The sequence below is a fragment of the Pimephales promelas genome, chromosome 21, assembly GCF_988280905.1.
Source record: "Pimephales promelas chromosome 21, fPimPro1.hap1.1, whole genome shotgun sequence".
Taxonomy (NCBI): domain Eukaryota; kingdom Metazoa; phylum Chordata; class Actinopteri; order Cypriniformes; family Leuciscidae; genus Pimephales; species Pimephales promelas.
In genome coordinates, this window is record NC_142789.1 from 27,485,466 (window position 1) to 27,496,727 (window position 11,262).

The 11,262-nt window shown below is 37.2% G+C and overlaps 1 long non-coding RNA gene across 1 annotated transcript; it reads left to right on the top strand.

The window, feature by feature from the left end:
- Window positions 1-4,873: 4,873 nt before the first annotated feature.
- On the top strand, window positions 4,874-6,877 carry LOC120480817 (uncharacterized). Its single transcript, XR_005623172.2, has 3 exons — window positions 4,874-4,962; window positions 5,736-5,856; window positions 5,988-6,877. It is a non-coding gene; the product is annotated as an uncharacterized LOC120480817 (long non-coding RNA).
- The last annotated feature ends 4,385 nt before the right edge of the window (window positions 6,878-11,262 follow it).

Below are 11,262 nucleotides of genomic sequence, written 5' to 3' on the forward strand. Positions count from 1 at the left end.
GACATGAAGGTGAGTAAATGATTTTCATATTTCGGTAAACTGTACCTTTAATATGTTATAAAAACTTCAATTAGTTTCCTGATAAATAGAGATTTCCGTGAGATGTGATGTTAAGTTTGTTGATGGTATAGTCAGGTCAATTGATTTAGTGGTTTATACAATGCAGATTGTTTCAAAGCAGTTTCACATTAGTCATCATGAAATCAATGGACAAATCTTATTTTATTAGGGAATATTGCATTAGTTACTATAAATTATATTTGGTAACACTTTAGTTTAGGGTCCAATTCTCATTATTGCTCAATAGCATGCATTTTACTATGCTATTGGCTGTATATTAGTACTTATAAAGCAAATATTAATGCCATATTCTGCATGACCTTATTCTACATTCCTAATCCTACCCAATACCTAACCTTAATATCAATCTTACAAACTATTAAAAAGCAGCAATTAGCATTTTGAGGCAAAAGTCACTCACAGGAGATCGACCAATAGCAAACTGCAAATTGCTTTCAGCAATAGTGAAATGTTCTAAAATGCATCAATTATGAAACAAATTCAGTCAGAAGACAATATTATCATTATCATACAGCTCATTTTAGTTCAGTGTTGTTTCAATTCAATTGAAAAACAGTGTCAATGTTGCAAAGTTCAAGTTCAATTCAACTATGAAGCTGCTCTTAGGTAATAATGTCATTAAGCTCAATTCAGTTCAACTGTGATTTAATTCAGTTCAACAGTGATTCAATTCAGTTCAATAATGGTGTAAATGTTACAGAGTTAGTTTCATTTTCCACTTATTTCAGCTTTGTTCTCCTCCTACACTCTTAGAAAAAAGGGTTCATTGGGGTTATATGAAGCATATGGTTCTTTACTCAACTCCAATGAACCTTTAATGCCAAAAAAAAGGTTCTATATTGAAAAGAAAGAACCCCTTTGGCTATTATTCATTCATATATTACATTCTGCAACATTTTGTAGTTGTAATTAAATTATTATTTATTATATAACATTTTTTAATCATGCTGATTTTTGGAGGAGATGGCACTCTTCGTGTGATATTGATGAACTACATAAAATGATATAAAAATATACATTTTCTAACCCCCATATCTTGAATTTTGTGATCATTCACATGCATTCATAAATACATTTTAGGGTCTTAATGTTTGTCATATAGAACCTTTTTCCTGGTTACAAAGCCCTAAAGGGTTCTTATTATTGAACCCTTAAAAAGAGTTCTGTATAGAACCTTTTAGGGGTTCCAAATACGTAGCGCTGATAGAACCTTTTAAGGTTCTATATAGAACCTTTTCTTCTAAGTCAGTGCAGGTGTGTGTTGTGATGTCCAGGTAGCTCTTAGAGTCTCTGTTGTGCGTCCACACTCAGTTTTCCATGTGGAATTTCCTATCCCTTGTTCTGTGACGACACCCTCGGGCACTATCTCTTCTCAGGTTTGAGAGAGCATTAGTGTGCAGGACCCCGGTGATGTTTGGATTGTGTATCGATCGTCTCGATGACTTGTTAAGAAGAAAACGAGCATGCAGGGCTTCATTGCAGCATTGCGGTCGACCTCAAAACTGCTGTCTTGGGGATAATGCTTAGACCACAGACCGTTTCTTTTTTCCATTTATTATAGCTGAGAACTGTGAGGAGCTCCTTCCGCTTGTTAGCATTCTGGAATGTGGCGGAATGTGCAAAAAACACGGTTTGCGGCAAGCATTCTTGGTCAGACGCTCATTTCAGGACATTTTCCTGACATGGCACCCACATGATTAGCACAAGATCGGAAAACACAATGCGTTGTGAGACAGCTGGGAAAGAGCGTACAGAGATGATTCAGAGAGCCAAACCACTGTTGTTGTTTTTATTGTCGTCTGAGGGACTGACTACATTTACTGTATCTGAAACATACTTTACGCAAGTAGAGGGTTGTGGGGTAAACTGTGACAATTTTTGGTTGTTGTACTTTTCTTACTTAGCCAGTCCTTTGTCAAGTAAACTAATATGCCAAGTTATTTCAGGATGCCTGCTATCAACTGAAATTAGAAGAAAGTATTTATAGAGCCACATGAAAATATAGTCTAAATATTTCATTAAAATATGAACATTTTTGAAAATGTGGTCCATTTTCCCATCGTAATGGTAAGTTGTGTCAGAATTCTGGAGTAAGATTAAAAAAAAAATAAATAATACTGTTCTTTATATTCATCAAAAATCCTGAATAAATATTTATCACAGTCTCCACATAAATATTAAGCAGCACAACTGTTTTCAACATTGATAATAATAATAATAATAATAATAAATGTTTTGAGCAGCAAATCGAATAATTTCTGAAGGATCATGTGACACTGAAGACTGGAGTAATGATGCTGAAAATTCAGATTTGCATCACATGAATAAATTCAATTTTAAAAAAAAATGTTAGGCTATTTTGAACGTAATATTTCACAGTATTACTATTTTTACTGTATCATTCTAATAAATGTAGCCTTGGTAAGTAAGATACTTACTGTATTTCAAATACATAATAAAACTTTTATTATGTATAAATATAAATTCTAGTGTAAATTATGTAGTTTTACACATTGAGCCTCTTGATATGATGTATTTATTAGACCTAGATAAATACTTTAATATGAAGAAAAAAAAAGCTTTTTCCACACTGTAAAAAATGCTGGGTTGTTTCAAACCAAATTTGGGTCAAATATTGACAAACACAAAGGTTGGGTTAAAAATGTAATTTAAAATTTTAACCCAACTTCAACTTTCACTTTCAACTGTAATATTTTTAACATTTATGTTTGTCCCTATTTGACCCAAATTTGGGTTAAAACAACCCAGCGTTGTTTAGAGTGCAATCACAGGCAGTAATCGCTCCTGGATTAAAGAGTTGACACATCTTACCCTCTGACTCTGATTTCTCCTCACATCCCTGACATGCGCTTGGGCAGTGTATTGGAAAATTGCGGTAAACAACCTCCACACTCAAGAGGGCGATAGAGTTCAAATTTAACGGTTAATAAACCGGATATGCTATTATTTCGGTACTTGGTTTCTCTTCAAACTGTGTGTAGAAGAAGATGCAATGCGTACCGTTGAATCGATTTTGCGTAGCGCATGTTATGTATCCGAAACACGTATGTTTCGGATATTTTTCTTTGGGGCATATAGCTATTGGGTGGGCCTGCCAACAGTGGCGATAGCACATTAAACGCATCTCGCGTTTCACTTTGAAACCCGATGAGTCTAATGCATTTCAACCAGTCGGAATAACATAGCATCTCTCGCTCCAGGTGCTGTTTCTTTGCTTCTGTCGCCACCAGAGACGTCGCCACCCAGGACGCTGAAACATCCCCAGGCCACGATTTCTAGAGCCTGTTTGTGGTGCCTTCGCCAGCTTCCCTTCTGCTCTTTTCACATCCATTCAGCAGTTTTATCACACCTCCGCAGGATCTCCATTGAGTTGATGTGTGTTTTGGGCCTGCAGGCAGTTGATGAAACATGACTGATTTGTCTAAGGTGCATGAGTGATGTCAGGGAGAGAGGAGGGACATATTTCCACCCGGCAGGTCAAGGGTCAGTGTGAGGTTACTCTTAAACAGTGTGGTAGAGCTAAGCAGGGCCTGGGGCTTCTGCCTTTCATAGAGTCGGAGACACAGCCTGTTTAGACAACAGTGTTGAGGAGCTGCTTCAGTTTTAACTGTCTGACTTCGTTTACACGCTAAAGAATGAGTCAAGGTGCTTAAGGTTCCTTTCTGTAAATTTTTTTGCTTTAGAGGAATAGTTCACCCACTCAAAAATGACATTTCTCTCATGTTGTTCCAAACTCTTTCTTCTGTGTAAATGTACCAATAAAAGTGGATCTAGTTGAGCTGCCAACAGAATCATTTTAGGCTTTTATTCACATAAACATTCATCAATGCACACATCAGTTGTGGTAAACGGAAGCTCAAGCTTGTTCGCTTGAGAACCAATGAGGTTCGTTCTTGTTACGCAGCACTTTTGAGCTTCAGCAAGAACCAATGAGGTTCATTCTTGTTACGCAGCACTTTTGAGCTTCAGCAAGAACCAATGAGGTTCATTCTTGTTACGCAGCAGACTAGATTAAAACTAAATTAAAAAATTAAAACGACCAATTCTCTTCAGAAAATTTGGACTAAACCGCTCGATTCACATGGATTAGTTTTACGACCTATTTATGAACTTTTTGAAGCATCAAAGTGGTAGTTGTGAATCTGTCAATGGAGGGACAAAAAGCTCTCAGATTTCATCAAAAAGATCTTGGAATGGTTTGGAACGATGTGACGGTGAGTAATTAATGACATAATATATGATAAACAATGTTATTTCTTTCTGTCAGTGAAAAGCCAAAATGTTTGGTTTTATTTAAAGGGATACTCCACTTTTTTTTGGAAATAGACTCATTTTACAACTCCCCCAGAGTTAAACAGACGAGTTTTACTGTTTTCGAATCCATTCAGCCGATTTTCAGATATTTAGAAGAATATCAGTAACCAGACAGTTTCTGGTCTCATTGACTTCCATAGTATATTTTTTTTCCTACTATGGAAGTCAATGAGACCAGAAACTGTCTGGTTACTGATATTTTTCTAAATATCTGAAAATCGGCTGAATGGATTCAAAAACGGTCAAACTCGACTGTTTAACTCTGGGGGAGTGGTAAAATGAGCTCCAAAAAAAGTGGAGTATCCCTTTAAAAGGTTTTATTTGATTGGAATAGCTAAATTATTGTCTTTTGCTTAAAGCAACAACAACAAAAAAAAAAAATGCATCGAAATGCAACTAGATATATCATGATCTTGATTGTCCGAAAGAGAATCACAGTTTTACACACCTGAAAAAAAAAAAAGTCCTGAAATATTTCTGTTTGTCCATCAGCAGGAGGGGAGGAGGATCGGCAGGAGACTCGTGAAGGTGGCCACTGTCAGACAGGTATGAACAGCTCATCAGATGAAAAATGAAGGTGCTGTTTTGTAGACAGTGCAAGTGTAATTAGCCCGGACAAAGGAGGTGGTCTACGCTTAGTAAAGCTTCTGTTAACCTAACGGGGTCGACAGGTTCACATACGTATGATGTAAACGCAACTCCTTAAAGGAATGTTCCAGGCTCAAGTTAAGCTCTATGGACAGCATCTGTGGCATAATGTTGATTATCAGAGAAAAAAACACTCACTTTATATTACAGTCATGTTCCCTGTGTACATACTATACTTATAATTGCAATAACTGGGTAATAATTAGTTACTAATCCTGAACCTAACCTTAATCCATGTTTTTACCTACTGTAGCACTTTTTTAGATGAGAACACTGCAAGTAGACGTAAGTGCACGTAATGTAAAATAAAGTGCAACCCACTTTAATTATATATACATTTTACAAGTATATGGGCCAGTTGTGAACTTTAGATTGTCATGCATTTGAATTTTACTTTATTTTACGAGCTTTATTTTACCCTGTCATGTCTGTAAGGGCTTGTTTAGATGGCTCATGCTATCCCAACATGCCACAGGCACATTTCTGTCTGACATTGAACACATTTAAAGTGTCTCGGGCCCCTCCAAACGCCTCCTTACGTGAACCAGAGACTTGACATATTTAAAACAAATTGGGAAATCGGGGCAGCATTCCCCCTACAGGGAGACAATGCAATATTTTAGCACTCCAGACAGCCCACACAAATAAACCCAGCTCTCTGTGTGGGTCAGGCAGCCGCGGGCGAGAGGAGGATCATGGGAGGTATTGACGTTAAACTAGAAGAAAGGGCTTTTCACATGGGGACACTCCTGAGGGCGCACAAAAACCATTAAAGCTCCGAAAAGTGGACAGGTAATCAGTTTTAACACATTTAACATGTGAAGAGACAAAGGTTATTAATGATTTGAACAATGTATGCATATTTTTTCTTACATATGTGCAAAGGTGTTTGAATTTAATACAAAATATTCCCATATTTATAGGTGATGCATGAGATTACGTCATTTTCGGTGGATTATGTTTTGCCACAGTTCTGGTTTCCATGGTAACAGCAACGTCTCTGATTGGTGGATCTCTCTTGAGGACTTCACAGGGACTTTGGTTGTTACACCACCTCAAGAGCTTATAGTAGGTCTGTCTTCTGATATCCCAGGCAAAAAGCCGGGCCGATTCAATCGCAGGGAAACCAGATCCAGGACTCACATGAGCTGGGATTAACTCAAATATTTGAGCCCTGCCTTCTTCCCAGGTAACGATACGGCCACCTGACAGCTTTCCACATGACTTCCAACATCTCACCTCCCAAAACAGTGTTTCAGCAAACGTTCAGATTTTTGGCTCTCGGGTTCCACATATATTGTAAACAGCGGTCTGAGGAGGTGTGTAGGCGTCGTACAGTTGGCCAGTTTCAAGGTTTCTGCGCGTTATAAGTCAGTGTTCATTTAAGAACAACACTCAGCATCTGCTCCATTCGGAGAGATTGGGATTTTTTCAGCGAGGACCACAGGTTCCCCCCGTTTGTGCTGAGCATCGGGTTTCAAAAATGTAAATCTTGGACTGAGGTGAAATTGAACACGGGACCACACAGTGCCAATGTCAAACGCCATGACTGTAAATTCACATGCATCATTTTCAGTGTTTGCTAAGGCTAAGCAATAACAAATGCTTGTTTAGGTAAGCTTAGGTTCAGCTATATGAAATTTCATTAGAACCACAGTTGCTATTATAATGACTAAAATCATGCAGTTTGATTTCTGTCTTCTGCCTTTCCAGGGTAAATGCAGCTATATATGTAAAAAAAGAAAGACCAATCACAATTCAGTATGCAAATAAAGACGAGCATGATGTCCAATCACAATTCAGTGTGCATATATAGAGTACCGAAGTTACAACGTCACTCTGTAGGCCAAAACACGGAAGTGAGTTAGCATTTTAGCATTCCCTCGCTCTAAAGTCTATGGGATTTTTGAATGGGTTTTTGTTAAATGGCCTGAAATAAGGTCTATGGTTAACAAAGCCTCTAAATATTTGACATAAAACACACAGTTATAACCTGCTTTTGGTTTTTTAAACTTTATTGTCTGCTTGTGTTTTTTAAAAACTTTATAAAGGCTTTCAAAATGTATAGGTACATTATGGATTAACTTGTAAAGATTATCTTGATAGACAAAACGTGTAAGGGTCACAACTCTTTGTTAAACACAGATCTTATTTTTTGCGATTTTTTTTTGCGAAGTCTATGGGGAAAATGCATAGCTTTTTGATCGAGGGAACCCACGCGCCATAGCTTCCGCGTTGTCCTACAAAGTGACGTCATCTCTTCGGCACTCTATTGCATGCACTGTCATTGTGAACTAACGCTGCATCCGAAATCTAATATTTCCTATCCCTACTATGTAGTATGTGAAAAACAGATGCCAACAAAGTAGTATGTCCGAACGCATAGTATTTGAAAAAAAGTAGACGAAAAGTCCCCGGATGACCTACTACTTTTGGTGAGATTCGGAAGTGTGCATTCGATGGACACTTTACTGTCCCATGAGGCAACGGGAGAGGATTTATGAACAGGTGACACTGGTAGATCACTTGACAGTACGTCCGAATTTCATTCATACTACACTCTAAACAATGCTGGGTTGGTTGAACCTAAATTTGGGTCAAATATGGACAAACCCAAATATTGGGTTAAAAATGTAATTTTACATTTTCAAAACTTTCACTTTCAACTGCAAATTTTTTAATTGCATTTTAACCCAACATTTGGGTTTGTCCATATTTGACCCAAATTTGGGTTGGAAAAACCCCCCAGCATTTTTTAGAGTGTATATAAAACATACGTTTTTAACGAATGCAGTGTACATTCAAATTCAAATGAAGTACGTACTCAGACAGAACCAACTCAGACGGTTGTATGTTTTCAGTTTTTGTTGAATAATTTCGAAAGGGTTCAGGATTGTCTGTGTTTGTGGTTTTGTGGTTCATGTGTTAGTATTTCACACTGAGAGTGACTCCATTATTTCCTTGACAGAAAAGGATTTTCTTCTGAGGCGTACTTAGGAATTTATTTAGCCATTTGGGATTGAAGACATGGTTTTTATTGCATCCCAATTGTAAGATTACGAGATGCAAGGCATGAGAGGTAGTGAGAGGAAGGCTTGAGCAGGTGTGAATAAAGACCGTAAGTGCTTTCACAATCCACAAGAGGTGCTGACAGTAATTTATGGTTTATATATCTTTAGGATTTCCAACGAGCAGCTCCTCAGCTGTAAAAACATAGATTAATTTCTCAAAGGTAGCACAGCGAAGACAGGTCGAGATAATCCCTCTTAAGTGAGCTCGATCATCACAGCATTTCGACATCTGAGAGTGTAGTTTTTAGGTGTGATGCGCCTGTGATGAATAGTGAGCTAAAGAAAGCTGTTCCTAAACCCGTGCCTGCACCTCTCTCTCTCTCTCTCTCTCTCTCTCTCTCTCTCTCTTCCAATCTCCCCACACTTGCCTGCATGGGTGATTCTAATTCAAGCTTCATCTCCTCGCCGCTTGTCTCTCAGCGCCTTGGCCCCTTTCGCTGATCTTATCTCCCAATTACTGCCCTGCATACATTCCTGCACTCCAAACAGACTCCGAACCATGGAGTCCATGGGATCACCTGCTTACTTCCTGTTCTACACCAACAGCAGTTCTTATGTCATTCTTTCAAACTGGCCTTTATACAGAAAATATATTTTGAGGAAACACAGAATCAGTGGTAAAAGATAGCATTTCCAGTGAGTCTAAACTCATAAAGATAGGAAATATGAATAATAAATGATAATAAAATAATGTTTGTCTTCAAGGGCATCCAAGATCACTTCCGGCGCTTTCCGGTGCTTGTGCAGACCAAAGCGCCCATGCCTTCAGATCACTTGGACTTGGCTGTGGTTACAAGAGGTAAATACTGTTCGTTTTCTCGCACAAACCGCTCGTTTCGTGTCTTAGGCCATCAATGTGTAATTACATTTACGAATTATTAAATCATGTTTAATCTGGACTTTTCTGTGCATGCTCTTTGAGGTGGTGACCATAGACCTCCATTATATGACTAACAGACAAGAACGGTTTGACCTAAAAATATCAAAATTGAAAATACTCCGGAAACAGACACCTACATCTTGGATGCCCTTGAGGTAAGCTAAAACATACCAAAAATTTATTTTAAAGTGAACTATCCCTTTAAGCACAAGAATAGCAAATACAAAATTGTCAATTTTAAATTTTAAATAGTTTCAAAATTCCTGCCATTATTTTTGATATAGATCACAAAAATCTACACTATCATTTGGGGTCCGTAAAGATGCTATAATTGATCATAAGTGACAGTAAAGACCTTTCTAACATTGCAATGTTTTGTAATGTTTATATTTCAAAATAAATTTTGTGGTTTTGAACTTTATATTGATCAAAAAATCCTGGAAAAAAATAATATAATGGTTTTAAAATAAAGTTCATTAGTTAATGTATTAACTTACCATGAGCAATACATTTGTTACTGTATTTGTTAAACTGTTCTTTGTTAGTTCATGTTAGTTCAAAGTTCTTTAACTAATGTGAACTAGATGTTAATAACGTATTCATAAATGTTGACATTAACATTAACAAAGATTAATAAATGCTGTATAAGTGCAGTTCATTATTAGTTTATGCTAACTTATATAGTTAACTTATGAACCTTATTGTAGTGTTACCAATATAATATGGTTTCCACAGAAATATCAAGCAGAAAACTGTTTTTAACATTGATAGTAATCAGAAATGTGTCTTGAGCAGCAAATCATCATATCGGAGTGATTTCTGAAGGATCATGTGACGCTGAAGAATGGAGTAATGATGATGAAAATTCAGCTTTGATCACAGGAATAGATTACATTTTAAAACATATTAAAATAGAAAACTGTTATTTGAAACTATAATAACATTTGACAATATTACTGCTTTACTGTGTTTTTGATCAAATAAATGGTGGTGAGCAGAAGAGACTTCTTTCAAAAACACACAAAAAACTTGCTGACCCCAAATTGACCACAGACGTTTATTACTTCTGATATTATAAAAGGACATTTAATATGGCAAATAAATATGAAATTATTTGAATTAATGCTTTCCAACCATTTAATTTTGATATATTATCAAGAACAATAATTACTATTTTTAATATGCTTTTTGTCATCGTTATAAAAAGTTTCAAAAGTTTACTGGTGCAAACACACTGTTAAATAACTAAATGAATTAAATACTAAAAATAAAAAAACGTTATGTAATAACAAAATATGATAAATAAGAATTAAATTCATATAAATTGGTTCCATCTTTTCTTGCCAGAGACCTCTTTACATATTATTTAACTGATGACAAACATGTGTAAATTAATTTAAATATTGAACTAATTTGGGGCGTATTTCTATTCTCTGCTTATAAGAGGAGAGGAGGTTCTGAGCATGACTGATACCTTAAATACTTTCCTAAATGTCACAACACTGGCAAACGTCCCATAAATCTCAGTGAATTGTGTGAGTGGATCTGGCCGCGCTCATATTTGACCAGTGACGACTCTCCAAACAGCAGTAACTCTGCCCTCCTTCAGCATGAAGCATTACGATCTGCAGACGCCGGGGATCGTAAGCCCAAGCCAGCGTATCAGTCAGCAGAATAACTGACGAGGGCTTCATGGGAAATGACACGACAAAAAAACACCTGAAACCTGGGAGAGCAAGAAAATGGGGGTGAACTGGCATTTGAGGGGCGCCTGATATGATTTAGAGAGCTTTAACTCACCTCTCCTCTAGTCCAGACCTCACCTGCCCCTCAGGAAACATTATGTTCTTACTGTGTATGTTTGCATTGTCGTGTTTTATTGCACGTTCTGTGCTCCTCGCCTCCCAGAAGTTTCGCTTAATGGGCGATCCGAAGAGGCACGGCGGAGGATTTGTCTTTCATAGCCTTTTAAGATTAACATGAGACATGCCACTGCAGTGTTTTCATCTCGGCTCCCTCCTTCAGTCTAAATCTGTGAGATTCAGTTTTATTGGCCGCAAGTCAAAAGTTTAAGTCTGCATGTTCACTATGACTACAGTAGGCTATATATCAAAGTTTTATTCATTGACAGGGCAGATTATACTCTTCTATTTAAAGCTACAGTGTGATTTTTACCCCCATCTAGTGGTGAAAAGGTATATGATCATCCAGTGAATATTAGCAGAGCCCGTCTGGAGAGCCTTGGCA